The sequence below is a fragment of the Vombatus ursinus genome, unplaced genomic scaffold, assembly GCF_900497805.2.
Source record: "Vombatus ursinus unplaced genomic scaffold, bare-nosed wombat genome assembly UNPS02011613.1, whole genome shotgun sequence".
In the NCBI taxonomy this organism is placed as follows: Eukaryota; Metazoa; Chordata; class Mammalia; order Diprotodontia; family Vombatidae; genus Vombatus; species Vombatus ursinus.
In genome coordinates, this window is record NW_020951391.1 from 3,951,079 (window position 1) to 3,970,438 (window position 19,360).

General features: G+C 38.2%; 1 protein-coding gene across 1 annotated transcript in view; it reads left to right on the forward strand.

Moving 5' to 3' along the window:
* The window catches only part of VAV3 (vav guanine nucleotide exchange factor 3), a 465,753-nt gene that overhangs the window by 119,742 nt on the left and 326,651 nt on the right, over window positions 1–19,360 (forward strand). The gene's annotated exons all lie outside the window — the stretch shown is intronic.

The window sequence follows — 19,360 nt, forward strand, 5'->3', positions numbered from 1 at the left end:
TTAGAGGACATAGAGTCCAATCCCCTCATTTTGCAGATGAGGAAAACTGAGACCCAAAAAATTTTAGTGACTTGCCCAGGGTCACATGACTATGACTAGCTTGAACAAGGAAAGATTTAGGGCAGCCTGATAGCTGTCTTCAAGGGTCGGAAGGGGATTTCATAGGGGGGAAAGCAGAATTAGACTTTTTCTGCTTGGCCCCAGAGGGCAGAAATAATAGCAATGGGTGGAAGATGGAGAGGGGCAGTTTGGGGCTTAACAAAAAGAGACTCTAACAATCAGAACTATTCAAAAGTGGGTTGGGTTCTCCCAGGAAGTAATGGATTATGATTCATCTCTGGTTTTCAAAGGTAATCATTTGTTGATAATGTAGTTGAGAAAATTGTAGGTCAGGCATGAATTAAACTCGATAACTTTTGAGGTATTGAAAAAAAATTCACAGGATCTTAGGAGTTGGAAGGGACCTTGGAAAACATCTCATCCAACGTATTTGTTGTTGTTCTGTAGCTTTTCCAGTCGTGTCTGATTCTTCATGACCCCTTTGGGGTTTTCTTGGCAAAGATACTGGAGTGGTTTGCCATTTCCTTCTCCAGCTCATTTTACAGATGAGGAAACTGAGGCAAATAAGGTTAAGTGATTTGCCTAGGATCACATAGCTAACATGTCTGAGGCTGGATTTGAACTCAGCAAAATGAGAACTCCACTGTGCCACCTAGTGGCCCATCCAACTTAACTCAAATTCCTTTCTGACATCTACCCAACAAGTGGTCACTTTTAGATCATGTTATATTACCATATTATATGCAGACCTATTATATATATGTGTGTGTATATATATATATATGTGTGTGTGTGTGTGTGTGTGTGTGTGTCTACTACATTGTATATAGACCATCACATATTATTTAAAGATTTTCTTTCCATCTCTGTGGCTGGCATTCTGCCATATTTCCCCTTGAATTTGTATAGCAATTTGTTTTATAGCAACAATACAATAAAAATAAGAATACAACATGTAAGAATGAATTAAAAATACCTAAGAATACAATAGCATGGTAGAAGGGAAAGATTAGCAGCTCCAGAATCTGGGGCTAGGGTTCTAATCTGACCTCTGACAGTTACTATCTGTGAGACCTTGGGCCAGTCATTTCATATTATTGTTAACCTTAGTTTCTTTATTTGTAAAATAAAATGGTTGGACTTAGATGGTCCGTTAGGTCCTTTCTACCTCTAGATCTGTGATCCCATATTACGTTTAAAGCTTCACAGACATATTTGACAAAATGACATGATATCTGTATTTAGGTCTTATCTGAACTCCCATGAAGCTTAAATTGTAGACGACTTGAAGTCAGGAGCCATATATCTCCCACAGAATTCAGTACAAAGTTGCACACACAGTAAGTGCTTAATAAATGTTAAATGAATTACAATTAGATACCTGGGAAAAGAACAGGTGAAGATAAGGAGAAATTTCAAAGTGAAGAAGATGGAACTTTGGTTACATGGCCTTGACTTCAGTAAAGTTTGAGGCCAAGATGATCTTTAGAGAGTAAGGAGTTGAAAGTTTGGCCAGAAATCATGGGAGCTCATATGGACCTTTCCAGTTTGGCTGATTCTTCAACTTCCTTAGTGTCCTTGAATCACTCTTCTCGTGACTTTATTGACTAATTTCTTCTCTTAACCTATTCTCTACTTCCCTTTACTCCTGCTATGGTCTTTGCTCTCTTTCTCTGTTCCAAGATGGCTTGACCTTTCCCTCTCCTCACTAACTCACTTCCTTACTCATCTGACTGTCTTCATTGCCATTTGGCATTGTTTTAAAGTCTATTTTAGTGATTTAAGGAAAAATAAGTTTTCACTATCCAATTCCACCATTTTTGCAAATCACAATATTTTTATAACTCTTGGAGTGTTATCTTTATGTGATTTTGCAGGTGTATACCTATTCTATGTATTTATGTCTTAACTTTTCTTAGGTCATCTATTGCATTTCCAATTGTCATCTGCTAATTTACCTCATGGAAACATTCTTTTAGCAAGTGGTGAGGGATCGACTTTGTTCACAAACTTTAGAGAGCTATAATTGGGCTCTCTCCTATTTTTTGATCTTCCTATTCTGTTGCTAATAAGCATATTATCTCCAGAGAATACAATTCCACAGTTGGCAAGTTGAAGCTAAACAATTCTCTGCTGTTTAATGACCTCTCCTATGCACTTAATTACATTCTAATTTAAATTACGTCATGGTGTGTGTGTCTCATTTCCCACTAGATTCTAAATTCCTTGAGGCAAAGCACTAGGTCATTTTTCATCCTGGTTGCCCCTCACTCTTTTTAAAAAATTTTTTTTAATTAATAAATTTATTTATTTTTACTTTTCAACATTTACTTCCACAAGATTTTGAGTTCCAAATTGTCACCCCATCTCACTCCTCCTCCCACCCCAAGATGGCATACATTCTGAATACCCTTTCCCCTAGTCTGTCTTCCCTTCTATCTCTCCCCCCTTCTCTTATCCCCTTCCCCTTCTATTTTCCTGTAGGGCAGGATAGATTTCTGTACCCCATTTCCTGTATTTCTTATTTCCCAGCTGCATGTGAAAACATTTTTTGAAACATTGTTTTTAAAATTTTGGGTTCCAAATTCTCTCCCTTTTTCCCTCCCTTGAAAAGGCAAGCAACTCAATATAGGTTATACATGTGCAGTTATGCAAAACAGTTTCATAGTAGACATGCTGTGAAAAACTAACTCTATTTCCCTTAATCCTGTCCTGCCCTCCCCCGTTTATTCTATTTTTTCTTTTGATCCTGTCCCTCCTCAGAAGTATTTGCTTCTGATTACCCCCCTTCCCAATTTGCCCTCCTCTCCATCATCCCCCTACTCTCTTGTCCCCTTTCCCCCCCATTTTCCTGTAGGGTAAGACAGATTTCCATACCCAGTTGAGTGTGTATGTTATTCTCTCCTTAAGTCAAATCCTATGAGAATAAGATTCACTCATTACCTCTCACCTTCCCCCGTTTCCCCTCCACTATAAGAGCCTTTTCTTTTCTGTTTTTTTTTGTGAGATAATTTATCCTGTTCTACCTCTCCCTTTCTCCTTCTCCTAGTATAATCCTCTCTCACCCCTTAATTTTATTCTCTAGATATTACCCCTTCATCTTCAACTCACCCTGTGCTCTCTATCTATCTATCTATCTATCTATATACATACATATAATTTTTTCCCTCCAACTACCCCAATACTGACAAAAGTCTCATGAGTTACAAATATCATCTTTCCATGCAGGAATGTAAACAGTTCAACCTTAAAAAGTCTCTTATGATTTCTCTTTCCTGTTTACCTCTTCATGTTCCACTTGAGTCTTGTATTTGAAAGTCAAATTTTCTATTCAGCTCTGGTCTTTTCATCAAGAATGCTTGAAAGTCCTCTATTTCACTGAATTACCATTTTTTCCCCTGAAGGATTATACTCAATTTTGCTGGGTAGATGATTCTTGGTTGTAATCCTATCTCCTTTGCTCTCCGGAATATTATATTCCATGCCCTGCGGTCCCTTAATGTAGAAGCAGCTAAATCTTGTGTTATCCTGATTGTGTTTCCACAATACTTGAATTGTTTCTTTCTGGCTGCTTGTAATATTTTCTCCTTGACCTGGGAACTCTCAAATTCGACTACAATATTCCTAAGAGTTTTCCTTTGGGGATCTCTTTCAGGAGGAGATTGGTGGATTCTTTCCATTTCTATTTTGCCCTCTGGTTCTAAAATATCAGGGCAGTTTTCCTTAATAGTTTCTTGAAAGATGATGCCTAGGCTCTTTTTTTGATCATGGCTTTCAGATAGTGCAATAATTTTTAAATTCTCTCTCCTGGATCTATTTTCCAGGTCAGTTGTTTTTCCAATGAGATATTTCACATTGTTTTCTAATTTTTCATCTTTTGGATTTGTTTTACAGTGTCTTGATTTCTCATAAAGTCACTAGCTTCCAATTGCTCTATTCTAATTTTTAAGGAAGTATTTTCTTCAGTAAGCTTTTGGACTTCCTTTTCCATTTGTCCAATTTTGCTTTTTAGGGCATTTTTCTCCTCATTGGCTTTTTGGACCTCTTTTGCCATTTGGGTTAGGCTCTTTTTTAAGGTGTTATTTTCTTCAGTATTTTTTTGGGTCTCCTTTAGCAAGCTGTTGACTTGTTTTTCATGATTTTCTTTCATCACTCTCATTTCTCTTCCCAGTTTTTCCTCTACTTCTCTTACTTGCTTTTCAAAATCCCTTTTGAGCTCTTCCAAGGCCTGGGACTGATTCATATTTTTCTTGGAGGCTTTGGATGTAGGAGCTTTGACTTTGTTGTCTTCTTCTGGTTGTATGTTTTGATCTTCTTTGTCACCAAAGTAAGATAATATAGTCTGACTCTTTTTGCACTGCTTACTCATGATCCTGGCCAATTACTTGAGTTTTATACTCTTTCTTAAGATAAGAGTCTGCTTCCAATGTGAAGAATGTACTGTCCCAAGCTTTGGGGGTTTGTACAGCTATTTTCAGAGATACTTCAAGGGACCTGAAAATTTTCAGTTCTTCCAAGGTGGTATGATAAGGGTCGAGGTGTTTCCTCTCCACTGCCATAACAAGCTTCACCACACCAGCATTCCTTGTCGCCCCAGGACTGCCCCTTAGAACTGTGACCCAGATCCAGGCACAGGCAAAGCAAGAGATTCCTGCTTCAGCTTTGGCAAAGAGATCTCTGCAATCCCCCTCTGGTCAGCCACTCAATTCCCCCTCAGTCTGTGGGCCGGAAGCTCTTGCGCTCCTCTCCCAGTCTGGTGCGATATACCTTTCTGATCAACCATCCAGGTTATCTTGGGCTGGAAATTTGTTTCACTCTGTCTTTTTGTGGGTTCTACTGCTTTAGAATTTGTTTAGAGCCATTTTTTATAGGTATTTGGAGGAGTTTGGGGGGAGAGCTCAAGCAAGTCTTTCACTCTGCCATCTTCTCTCCGCCCCCGCCCCTCACTCTTAGCATAGGAGCTTGTACGTTGTGCCTAGTAAATGTTTGTTGAATTAGATTTTTTTAAAAGACTAAACTGAGATTCCCATCAGAGCAATTTTCTTCAATCTTTCTGAATAACTTCTTTCTAAATCTATGTTGATTTCAGGAGGGATATGGTGTACATGTATGTACATCATCATCACAATAATGATAAGTATTATTATAATTTACTTCATATAGAGCCTCAAGGTTTGCAGAACACTTTGTTCACAACTAGGTGATAAACAGGTGATTATTATTATCTTAATTTTATGTGTCAAGAAATTCAATGACTTGCCCAGGTTCACTCAAATAGTAAGCGTTGGAGCTAAGACTGGAAAACTGAAATCTGTTTCTGATTTTAAAGTCAATTATCTTTTCACTGCCTGCCTGACATTGCTTCCCTGAATCTGTGTGTGTGTGTGTGTATGTATGTATTATATATGCATATGCCTCCATTGGTTCAAAAGTGTATCTATTCTTAACATCCCTTCACCTTTGTCAGCATTTCTGCCCTCTCTTGTTGAACAGATCTGAACAAACACACATATACATCCCACCCCTCGAAGTGACATCTTCTTCTTCTTCTTTTTTTTAAGGCAATCAGGGTTAAGTTACTTGCATAGGGTCACATAACTAGTAAGTGTCTGAGGCTGGATTTGAATTCAAGTCCTCCTGATTCCAGAGCTGATGCTGTATCCACTGCACCACCTAACTGCCCCTGAAAGTGATCTTGTGATGTTGTGAAAAGAGCATGTGACGTCATGGAGGCAAAAGACCTCAGTTCAAATCTTAGTTCTAATCCTTACAAGTTGTGGGAGCCTGGGCAAGTAAGTCGTGTGCTTTTTCTGAGTTTGTTTCCTGATCTATAAACTGAGGATAATGATGATCATATGGTCTATTTCACCTGGTTGTTTAAATAAAGTAGATTAGTATTACTTTATATGCATAATTGTACAAGTTTGTTAATTATTATTTCTTTGTATGAAGTGAATTATTATTATTCTACATTTATGTATGAGAGCATATACACACATGCATACTATGGAACCAATATAGATTATTTAGAAATATTGAAGAAAAACTAAAGGAAATCTGTGCTCAGTTAACTTTTTTAAAAGTACTAATCAATTCATGTATAAAATGTGATGTTACATGTATATGTATACTTATATCTGCATGTAGAGATAAAGTACCAAAGAGTTGTTTATATACACTTTTTACATATAAACACATATCAGTCTGGATTTATGATTTTATCTCTGTAAGGAGCTCCTTGCAACTGTTCTTCAACTGGTCATCTCACAGTTAGAATGTGTCAGAGGAAGGAATTGAACCCAAGTCTTTCTGAGTTGAGGCCAGCCCTCTATCAGTGGCTCCAACCTCTTTGCTGTTATTCAAACACAGTACCTCAGGTCCAGACTCAGGACATTTCCACTGGCTGTCCCCCATGCCTAGAATGCTTTCTCTCCTCATGGCTACCTCCTGGGTTCCCTGAGGTCCTTCAAGTTTCTACTAAAGTCTCACCTTCTGCGTGAGACCTTTCCTAGGTCTCCTAAATCTTAGGGCCTTTCTTCTGAGATTATTTCCAATTTACCCTGTATATATTTTTGTTATATAGTTTTTTGCATGTTTTCACCTCCATTAGGCTGTAAACTCTTTGAGAGAAGGGACTGTCTTTTTTCCTTTCTTTTCATCCTCAGTACTAAAATACAGAATTTGACACTTAGTAGGCATTTAATAAATGTTTACTGACTATCTGACTCTGTTCATCATGCCATACCACCCCTATAATAATAATGATGATGATGATGATGATGATGATAACAGCAGCAGAAGTAGTAACAATAGCTAGCATCTCTCTCTTTTTCTCAATTTAAAGTTTGCAAAGCCCTCTACAAACATCGTTTCATATATACATATGAGGTAAAAATACCTGAGTATTTTGAGGACATGTGATTTTTATTGCTGTGGGTAATGCTTCCACCCGACACAGATTGTAACTTATATATCACTTAGTAGGAGGTCATTGAGAACTTCTAAGACTGAAAAAGTCATCCCTCTCCGGCCACTCTTGTGACAAACTTCTCTGAACTTAGCTAGACTGACACTCTGGAAACAGACATCCGGGCAATCATTGGGCCTCAATCTGAAGCCTTTCTAGGTTGGCAGGACTTTCCAGGCCTTATGTTCCTTTGCTACTCAGTCTCTACTGTTGGATCATAATTCATGTCGTGTCCAATAGCTATGAATATACACCAAGTCTCTGAGTATACTCTCTTATTTCCTGATCTTATCAGTTCCTATAGGTTCAATGATCATCTCTCTGCAGGTGATTCTCAGAATTATTTAGCTCCCATCTCTCGCCTGAACTTTAGACTTTCATCATGAACTGCTTATTAGGCATTTTGAACTGGATATTCAGGGATGTCTCAAACTTAAAATCTTCAAAATAGAACTCTGTATCATTCCCCAAAACCGTGGAGGGAACCACCATCAGTCCAGGTACCCAGGTTCACCATCATGGTGGCATTCTTGACACCTCACTCTCAGTTACCCCATATATCCAATCAATTGCCATTGTCATTTTCTATTTCCATGACATCTTGCATCCATACCCTTCTCTCCACTCAATTACCACTCTCATTCAGGCCCTTATCATTATTCACCTGGACTATTGTAATAGCTTTATAATTGTTCTTCCTGCCTCAAGTCTTTACCCACTGCAATCCATCCTCCATAAAACTGCCAAAGTGATTTACCTAAAGCATAGATTTGCCCAAGTCTTTCTCCTGCTCAATAAACTCTCGTGGCTAGGATCTCTTTGCCTTTGCAATGGCTGTCCTTAGTGTCTGAAACGCTCTCCCCAAAATGTCACCCTCCCCTTTAGAATTCAGTAACTTCTCTTTAAGATTCAGTTCAAACATCACCTTCTGTAGGAGACCTTCCCAGGTCCACTCAGCTCACCCACTACTAGTATCTTCTCCTACAAGGTTGTCTTGTATCTGTTCTGTTTTCTATATTTATTTCATATATTATAATGTTATAGATTTCATATATAAACATGAGGTAAAAAATACTTGAGGATTTTGAGGATGTGATTTTCATTGCTATGGGTACAGCTTAACGTAATAAGTGCTTAACAAATGCTCATTAATCGATTCTAATCTTTTGTGATTTGTGTCTGTCTATCCATCCATCTATCATCTATTGTCTTTCTATCCTCTTATCTCTATGTATCTTGTATCTATCTCTACATATATCTATCTATATGTATCAACCATCTATCTACCTCTCTCTATCTTTCTCTATTATCTCTGTCACATACTCTATAATTTATAGAGAAGGTCTGTGGGTGACAAGCAGAGCAAGAGGCTATAAAAACATTAGGGATAGGAAGAGGGGCTGGGCTTATGTTTTAATGGATATCGGAAACTCCGGGATTTGGAAAATCCCTCCACCAAGGTAGATTAGCATCTTCTCTACACCTCCTGGAGTTTTAGAGAGTTGCCTAAAGCATTGACATTTTTGATGTCTTACTGAGGGTCATACAGGCAAGATGTGTCCGAGGCCAAACTGGAACCTAAGTCTTCCTGGCTCTGTGACTAACTTTTTAGACTGTCTCCGCTATGCTGGACTCCCTCTAAAAACACTAGAAGAAAACATTCTCCTTTTACAATTCTTAGCAGAGCTTTTCCAAACCAAATTGAATCCAATATATCTTGGAGGAATTTTAACCAGCTTTTCTGGGCTTTGGCCACTAAAATATGTCTTCCTATATAGTACGTCTGTCCTATGTAGGTAAATAGAGGTGGCTTTGACCTTCACAATCTGTGAACAGAAATGGCAGTTATGTCTTTTGAAACAAAGCTCTTTCCTTGATGTTGTGGGAAATGATAACTATTACTTATTGATCTTAACTGAAAGTGAGAATGTAGTTTGAGGCTTCACTGTTTCTGTTTTCTGTGGCTTCTGTGAAAGGGGATGCTTCCTGAGAGCTTATGTTTTCTCTTATCTCATTATTCATCCTTGTGAATATAAGACTTATTTTATTTTGACCTTTTACAATTAAGATAGTTAAATTTCAGTAATCTGGAACATTACAGAAAGGAATCATTCTGGCCAGGCAAATCTTCCTCACACAGCTGAGGTTTAAATCAAGTCAATAAGCATTTATTAAGTGCCCTCTGTGTGCCAGGCATTGGACCAAGGGCTGGGGATATAAAAAAAGGGAAAATATTAGTTCCCTGATCTCAAAGAGCCCCCAGTCTAACGAAGTAGACAACATGTAAATAACCATGTAAAAATAAGATGAATTGGAGATGGTCTCAGAAAGAAGACATTAAGATTAAGGAGGACTGGAAGAAGTTTCTTTTAAAAGGTAGGACTTTAAGACTTGAAGAAAACTGGGGAAAAGTAGAGGTGGACATGAGAGAGAAGTGACTTCCAGGCATGAATGGTCAGCCAGTGAAAAATACCTGAAGTCAGGTCATGGAGTGCCATGTGTGAGGAGCAGAACCCTGCCACATTTCATAGAATTATAAGGAGACCAGTATTACCAGATCTCAGAGTAAGTGGAGGGGAGTAAGATGTAGCATTACTGGAAAGGTAGGAAGAGGCAGGATATGAAGGACTTTAAAAGCCAAACAGAAGATTTTATATTTAATCTTGGACATAGGAAGGAACCATTGAATAGGGGTCAATTGACCAGACAAGTACTTTAGGGAAGATAAAGTTGACAGCTAAGGGGAAGATGGCCTGGAGAGAGGAGGCAGGGAGATCAACCCTGAGGTTCTTACATTAGACCAGGTGGGAGCTGATGAAGACTTGCACCAGGGTATGGGTAGTGTCAGGTTAATCCTTTGAGTGTCAGGATTTTTTACATTAAATTTTTCTGAAAACATTTCTAAAATGTATCATATCCTCTATTTAATTAATTAATTAATTAATTTTAAGTTATCCTGTATATAGCTTGTTTTTACATAGTTGTTTGCATGTTGTCTCTGACATTAGATTGTGAGCTCCTTGAGGGCAAGGGACTGTCTTTTGCCTTTCTTTGTATCCTCAGTGCTTAGCACAGTGCCCGGGACATAGTTGGTGCTTAAAAAATATTATTGACTGACTCACTATTTTTTTTAGAATACATTGAGCAATAATTGAACCTTTTCTGGACATTCAGGTTTATCATTTTAGATATCTATTATTGTGATGTGTTATAATTGTGAGGATAATAATTGATAAAATACTTTAAGGTTTGAAAAGCACCTTGCATGCATAATCTCATTAGATCATCATAATAGCTAAGTAAAATAAGTATTATAGACATTATTGTCCTAATTTTTTTAGAAGAGGAAACTGAGGGGTTGAGAGAGGGTAAGTGGGTCCCATGGCTAATTTTGGGAGGTCGAGTAGAATATAAACCCAAGTCTTTCAAACCCTGACTCTCAAATTCAGTTCTCTATCTAATATGCCATGTTTCTGTTCATGAAATTGTCATGAATGTGAAGATAATAATACTAATATTTTGTGTTATATAGCAATTTGAGGTTTGAAAAGCATTTTACATATATTTTCATTTGGCCCTATGAGATGAATGCTATTATTATCCCGATTTTATGGATAAGGAAACTGGGAGTGATTTGCCCAGAGTTATATACAGCTAAGAAAGTATCTGAGATCAGATTTGAACTCAAGTCTTCCAGACTTCAGATCCAGCATTCTTCTATGCTATAAATAGGTAGATGAATTGGTGCTGACTCCAGTAGTGGCTAGGGAAATTTTTTTCTCAAAAAGTCACTTTCTCTTCTGGTTATTTGACTCCTCATGTAGGTGGAGTGAAGGAAATGTACTTAAGTGATCTCCTGTGCATTTGTACAGTGCCTAGCATGTAGCAGTCACTTAAGAAATACTTATTGACTTGTTGAGTTGGGTATCATAACAAAGCTGCTCTTATATGAAATCAATATGTCAGTCAAAGCCTATGGCAGCCTTTTCCTAAACAGTTTTTTTACCTTCCTGAAAGTCATCTTCTTTTATACTCCTTGGTACTCTTCTTCCATATACTTTTGATTTATCAGCATTATCCATGATTTTTGCATCACTAAGGTAACAGATTCAGGCATAGCTTTCTCACGTTGTACCTACCTATGGCAAACCCCTCAGTCATTCTTTGGTACCTTGCCACATCCCACAGAATCCAAGAATTTGAAGAGACTTCCAGAGTAATCTAGCGCAACCCAACTCATGTGGCCTCTGCTTGATTTAATGTTGACTTGGGATTGGGTCAGAGATTCAGCTGGGGACTATAGTCCACAGTAGTAATATCAGCCTCTGGCATTTTTTTGTTAGTTTGTGACTTCATATGAATAGATAACCTCTGTCTTTGGGTAACTTCTGTTTGGGACAAATGAGAGTTTCTGCAAAACTTCCACCAGTCTTATCTTTATATATATGATGATGAAGACCACCGGGTGAGACCTGAGTCAGTTGAGATAACTCAGGGAGCCACCCAGCATGATTAATTGACCTGAGACTGGGTTAAATAGAACATATTTGACTAATTGTTATTAAGATATTTTCCTCAGATGAAGGAGGTGGTACTTGATACTAACTTTCCATTTCTCTAACAGAATGTATGCTAGTTGCTCTTCCCCACCCTACTTCTCATTGCCATTGATGATTTTCTTCCTCCTCCTCCTCTTCTTCTTGTTCTTCTTCTTCATCATCATCATCATCTTCTTCTTCATCATCATCATCTTCTTCTTCTTCTTTACTTTAGTACATAATCCTGGCCTTTTAAAAGACATTGCCAACCAAACATAGTATTCCTTCCATGTGATAGAAAACATAAATGATATAGGAGTTCAGAAAATGGAGAGGTTAGTGTATACTGGAGTGCTCAGTGAAGACCTAGTGGAGAAATCTTCCCTTCCTGCTTTGTGTAGCAGGGTGTCTATGCCTTTATTTATCCAAATCATCGATGAGAATGTTGAATGGACAAGCACATGGACAAGGGCAGACTTGTACACCTCCCTCCAGATTGAGTCCATCATTGTTCATTAACAGATGTGTGTACTCCCTCCAATGATGTGGATTGCAACCCATCTAAGCCTGCTCACTTGATACAATATCTAATCCTTTCCTTTTTTGAATCAATGACAAGAGACCTAACGTGCTGGGAGCTTTTTTCTTATTCTTTTGTCATTGTATGGTTACCAACAGAGCACAGAGACTACATATCAGTTAATCTAACCTCATATGATTGTCCCATCTTTTTTCCTGGTCATACACTTTTCTCATAACATCCTTCATGTTGTTTTTTCTGTATACTTCTTCATTTGTTATGTGTTTTAGTCTACTCGCACCCACCTAACACCTTTCCATTAGCCTTGGGGTGATGTTCAACTTCCTATCTTCTTTTTTTTTTTTTTAGGCAATTGGGGCTAAGTGACTTGCCCAGGGTCACACAGCTAGTAAGTGTCAAGTGTTTTGTCTGAGGCCAGATTTGAACTCAGGTCCTCCTGATTTCAGGGCTGGTGCTCTATCCACTGTGCCACCTAGCTGCCCCTCAACTTCCTATCTTCAAAAACTGAAGTATTTCATGATTCACAACAAAATGATGTAATAATGATGATGATGATGATGACGATGATGATGATGACAGTAACTAGTGTTTATATAGCTCTTTAAGGCTTGCAAAGCACTTTATGTTATCTCACAACAATCCTGTGAGTTAGGTTATTTTCTCCATTTTAAGGATGAGAAAACTGAGACTCAGAGAGCTTAAGTGAATTGTCAAGGGTCACACAGCTAGGGAACATCTGAGACAGGATTCAAACTCAGGTATTTTCAACTCCAAGTCCAGCATTCTGTCCTCTGCTCCATCTATCTCGGCATCACTTGAAAGATATAATTGCTAGATAAATGGTTTCAGAGTGAAGCTTGGTGTCATTAAAAACACTGTCAAATTTTCCAAAGATAATAGAGCCCACTCTGTTCCTCATCTTCAGTTTTGGAAGAAGCTCATTGTCTTTTTGTGGTATCTGTATAAGACATATTGAGAGATACGTTTTCCATCCAAGTGCAGATAATAGTCTGGACAATAAGCACTCTTTATTTACTTTCTTTTCCTGAATGGATAGTTACCTCAACTCTTTTGAGCATTTGTGTCTCTAATTTAAGAAGTACTATAGTCTTCTGGGGCTCAATGAGACTAACAAAAGTTTAGATAGAAATTGTAGCATTCGAAGGACCTTACCATCTATGGGAAATCACTAATTTGGCTTCTGCAACGAATACTCTGCATTACAGTGGTAGCTGTCTTTGATGTGCACATAGTTTCCCTGTTTTATTCTTCCAAGCTGATATTGATTCATTCATGAATCACTGCTCTTTTTGGGCTAGTTGTTAAACCAGTTCTGGGTCTTTCTAACTATACTCTAATCCAGTTCACATCCTTCCCTCTTGTCTATATAGATAGTATGAATAATGTTATCAAATGTTTTGCTGAAATCTAAGCATTCTTTGGGACAGCTAGGCAGTACAGTAGATAGAATACTGGACCTGAAGTCAGGAAGACTTATCTTTCTCAGTTCAAATCTGGCCTCAGACACTTACTAGCTCTGTGACCCTGGGCAAGTCACTTAATCCTGTTTGCCTCAGTTTCTTCATCATTAAAACTAATCTGGAGAAAGAAATGGCAAACCACTCCAGGATCTCTGCCAACAAAACCCAAATGGGGTGACAAAGAGTCAGACGTGACTGAAATGACGGAATACAAAGTATTCTCTATCTGTGGTATTTCCCAAATCTGATGGTCTAGTAATCGTGTGTGTGTGTGGGGGGGGGTGTATGTGGGTATGTGTGTGTGTGAGAGAGAGATAGAGAGAGAGAAATTTGGTTTGTCAAAGAAATGTGTTTAAATTGGCAGGTCTTTTTCAACTCTAGAATTCTTGTAGGTAAAGACTCTGTTAGATTTTTAAAATTTGTTTTATTTTGCTTACTTGAATTAGGTCTTTTAAAGCAGTTGTTCTGTTATTATGTATTAGACATATTTTTAAAATTGAGTTTACTTTATCATTCCTCTATAGCATAGAGATATTTAGTTTCATTAGCAAACCATTTGAAATATGCATATATTTCATATACATTTGCATAACTTAGGTTTGGTTGTCACTCAACTATCCAGCCTGGAATTTTCCTGCATTACTATCACAACAACTCACATTTCTGGAGTGCTTTTAGGTTTACAAAGCGTTTTCCACATAACATCCCTGTGAGGTAGATAGTATAAGTATAATTACCTACATTTTATAGCTGAAAAACTGAGGTTTATTAGTAGAATAAAATGAATTGCCCAAGAACACACAGGTAGTGAGTGGCAGAGTTAGAAAATTAAACCTTCTTCCAAGACCAATGCTCATTCCATTTCACTTGATAGGTATTACATTTTGCACTCTAGTATTCTTATCTGTGATGGCTTGGTACCTGCCTGAGAGCTTCCTTTAAAAAATTATTTTATCCGAATGGTACAGTAGTAGAATACTGACCTTAAATTCAAGAAGACGTAGGTCTTCCTGATTACCTCTGACACTAGCTATGTGGCGTTGGAGTCACTTAACCTCTCTAACCCTCAATTGCCTCATCTGTATAATGGGGATAATAATAGTAGTTGCCTCACAGGATTGTTATGAGAATAAAATGAGAGTATTTGTAAAGAACCTTGAGAACCTTAAAGTACCATATAAATGTCAACTAGTTAAGTACACTGGCACATGGTGGGTACTTTATAAATATTTATTGAATAGAGGAATGAATGTTTATACTTGTAGTGCCACAGCTCTCTTGGAGCTACCCACTTAGGGCAGCTGGTACCCAGCCCTGTCCAAAGATCCCTAACAATAATGCTGTATTTAGAAGGGTGGTTTGTTGTTTCCCTGTTTATGTAAGATGTGGGTGGCATTTAATCAGTGCACTTATCAGCACATAAGTTCCTTTTTGGAATTTGGTGGAAGAGAAATAGGGAAAAAGAACTAATATTTGTGTATAATATATATATATTTTAGTAGCTGAGCTAGTAGCTTGAATAAAAAGCCATGAAGTTAAACTGATGGCCTTCTGTTCTGTGTGTGCATGTCCCCATGTTTTTCCATCAGCAGCATGTCTGAAAAGGAGGAGGTCTTTTCCTCTTCCTTTGTATTGGGTACATCTGCAGGGATAGAAAAGCTAGTTAGCCATTGGAGGAGGGTGGGTGGGAATAAAGCATGGAAGAGAGGAAATTTTTGGCAGTGTGCTCAGCCAAAGGGATGTTGTTGGGTTAGAACTGACCTCACCTGCATGGGATTAGAAGCAGGAAGTGTGTAGTTGGGAGAGGATGGCATGCATCCAAACAAGTATAGGAAACAATACGCGGCTGTCATTACATGGGCTTGGAGTACTGCCATGAGGCTTTCCTTTGGATCAAATTCAGTGATTGACTCATAGGATCATAGAACTAGAGCTTGAAGCGGCTTCAAAGGTATTCCAGTCCAGCCTTCCTCATTTTGCAGATGAGGAAATTGAGGCACAGGAAGACTGCGTAATTTGTCTAAGGTCATACTGCTAAGGAAGCAGAACTGTGTTTTAAATCCAGGTCTTTTGACTCTAGATATTTCCATCTCCTGAGTAACTTCCTCCCACCCCCATGGCACCTCTTCTCTTTGGTGGCTTTCATTAGAGAATTAGGCATAGAGTGATTAGGAGTTAGTGTGCTACACTGCCACTTCAGATCATTCTAATCTTATTGAACTGAGTGGGGAATTGGAAGGACAGGTGATGGTTTCAGTTTGAATATTATCTGAAGACATCAGAAATTCTTTTTACAGACTGTGGGAGAACTGTGATGGTTATGACAGTCATCAGCAAGAACATGTCCTGATCTGATTGTTCTCTGTAATAAAGGTGGTTGACATCCCCTTCGTTAGTTCTCCAGTTGTAATTCTGAGTGGATGACTAGGGAACAAAATGATAATAGCTAATAATAATTAGTATTTATTTAATACTTTAAGTTTTGCATAGCATTCTACATAGGTTAACTCATTTGATCCTTGCACTAACCCTGTGAGGAAAGTGCTGTTGCTATTCCCATTTTACAGATGAGGAAACTGAGGCAAAGAGAGGCTAAGTGACTTGCTCAGGGTTACACAGCTAGTAAGTAAGTGTCTGGGGTAAAACTCAAAGTTAGGTCTTCTTGACTCCAAGTATGATTCGTAAAGTTGTTTTTATTTACATTCTTTATTGTGATATCTTGCTGACATTGCAAATTGACCTTCCTACTCCTTGTAGTTCAATAATTTTCTCTTTTCTATGTGTGGACAAGTTAGCTATTGATTTCTTGTGTAGTGGAAAGAAAAGAGGGTTCGTAATTAGAAAACTTAGACTGGACTCTGGATCCTTTCAGTTGTGTGATATTGAAGTAAATGATTTAACCATTTCAGTCCTTCTCTAAAATGGGTACTAGTGATACCTAAACCATCTGCCACATTAGGATGTTTACGAGAAAAAAACATAGCAACATTTATAAAGTGTTATGTAACCATAAAACACCATCTAAATATAAGCTGTTATTATCCCCTTCTTTCTGCTCACATGGACTCCACTTTATTTCTGTCTCTCATCTCTCCTTACCTGCAATATTGCAACAACCTTCTGATGGGTCCCCCTTCCTCTCATCCCTCCCTCCACTACAGTCCATCCATCTTTTACTCAGCTGCCAAAATGATATTTCTAAACCTAGGTCTAACCTATCATTTTCTGCAATAAACTCCAGAGATTCTCTATTACCCATAGGATAGAGATTGTTAACCTGGAGTGCACAGACTCCCAACGGGTCTGTAAATCGATTTCAGTAGGTCCGTGAATGTGGATGGGCAGAAATTACATCTTCATTTTCACTAACCTCTAATTGAAATTTAGAATTTCCTTCAATTATCAAGGTAGGCAACAGACATTCTGAGCAGAAGTCCATAGGCTTCCCCAGATTGCTAGAAGGGTCCATGGCACAAAAGCAATTCAGAACTCCTGCTTTAAAATAAAATACAAATTCCTCCAAAGCCTTTTACAACCTTCATCCAGCTTATCTTTGAAGCTTTCTTCTACATTAGTTATTTTTATGTATGCACCCTTTAGGCCAACAAACTGGCCTTGCTTTTCCTAACATAAAACATTTTCCCATTTCCCGTCTGTGTTTCTTTACATGGGTTAGCCCACATGCCTGGAATGCATTTCCTCCTAACCTATGCCTCTCACAAGCCCCAGTTTTCTTCAAAGCTCAGGTCAAATACCATGATGCCCTTCTTGGTTCTCTTCCACCCCCTGCATGCTGCCCCTCCCCCAAAAAATTACCTTGAATTTATTTTGTAAGCATTTATGTGTTCATATTGTCTACCATCATAGAATGGAAGCTCCTTGAGGGCAGGATATAGAATTTTTTTCTTCATATCCCTGGAACTATGGTGCCTATGTATAGTGCCTATATAGGCACTATATACTATATAGGTTATACCTATAACCATTGCTTATTGATTAATTGCTGTGTAATGTATAATAGAAGGCAGCAGCTAGGTGGTTCAGTGGATAGAACACTGGGCCTGGAATAAGGAAGATCTGAGTTCAAATGTGACATCAGGCACTCACTTGATGTGTAACCCTTGGCAAATTGCTTAACCCTGTTTACCTCAGTTTCCTCATCTGTAAAATGAGCTGGAGAAAGAAATGGCAAACTACTCCAGTATCTTTGCCAAGAAAATCCCAAATGGGGTGATGGAGAGTCAGATGTGACTGATGACTGAACAACATCTAATAGATATGGTTAGATACAGCTGCAAAAGATTGCGTGGTGGAAAGGAAATTTTAAAAGGACATGAAAAGCCATAACTCCTATATTGGGATGCTGGTAATTTCATAGGATAGTTGATTGTAGAATCATAGCTTTAGAGCTAGACAGGTAAATGGCATCGAAAATTCACATAGATGGTAAATGGCAAAGCCAACCATCCGATCAGATTAGAAAGCCAGGACGTTTCCTTCTCTGCATGGTTTAATTTATTCCTTTCAAAATCCCAGTTATTTATTTTTTTTAAAGAGATATTTGGTTAATGGTCTCATACTGTAGGGAATGGCAAAAATCACTTAAATTTGTCTGCATCAGTATAGGTACTTCTATGCATGAGGGCACGGAGCTGTTAATCTAAAATGGCCATTGTCTTTTTACTACAATGAATATACTCAGAAATCAATAGATGAAGCAGCTTAAGGATCCGAAGGTTTATTTAACTATTGGAGATCCCTAGGAAAAACCTGGCAATAATTTTTCACCTGTTGTGACTTGAATTTTGCTTTCTCTGTCTCTCTGTCTGTCTGTCTCTGTCTCTGTCTCTCTCCCTCTCTGTCTCTCTCTGTCTTTCTCTTTCTGTCTCTCACACACACATTCTCTCTCTTTTCTCTCTGTCTTACATTCTCTCCTTCTTTTCTCTCTCTCTCTCTCTCTCACACACACACATTCTCTCTCTCTTCTTTCTCTCTTTCTTACATTCTCCTCCTCCCCCATCTATCTATCTCACTCTCTCAACATATCAAGTTTTCTACTGTAAGTATATGAAATTTGTGGCTTTTTTCTGCTTTGCTGTCTCCAAAGTCACAGTGTGTAGTGAATTGTTCCCTTGTTCAACTGCATATATAATTAGTCTGGGAAGTTTTTGAGAAGAGAAACAAAAATATAGAGCTAATTGTATATCTGTAGCACATAGTAATATTTGATAGAGGCAAGTCCAAATATAGAATTTTAATTTGATTCCATATTTCTAGGCTACAAAATGAAAAAAAATATTTCTACAGTCAGAGTTGAAAGTGAGCACAGAAATGAGCTAAAGTAATCCTTGTTACAATGTAACCCTTTCTTCAACTTCCACGGAGTTCAGCTAGGTCAGAGGTGGTTCAGTGGATAAGCAGTGGATAGACCACTGCACCTGAAGTCAGAAAGACTCATCTTCATGAGTTCAGATCTGGTTCCAGATACTTAGTATTTGTGTGACCTGGGCAAGTTACTGTTTGTCTCAGTTTCCTCATCTGTAAAAAGAGCTGGAGAAGGAAATGGCAAATCACTTCAATATCTTTGCCAGCAAAACCACAAAGGGAGTAAAAAAACTACAAAAGCTTTGGGTCTTGGACTATCTCCATTGGGGTCTGAATGAAGATGGTAGTAGAGGTGAGGGCAATGGCATATCCTCCTCCTCCTCCTCCTCCTTCTCCTCCTACTTCTTCTTCTTCTTCTTCTTCTTCTTCTTCTTCTTCTTCTTCTTCT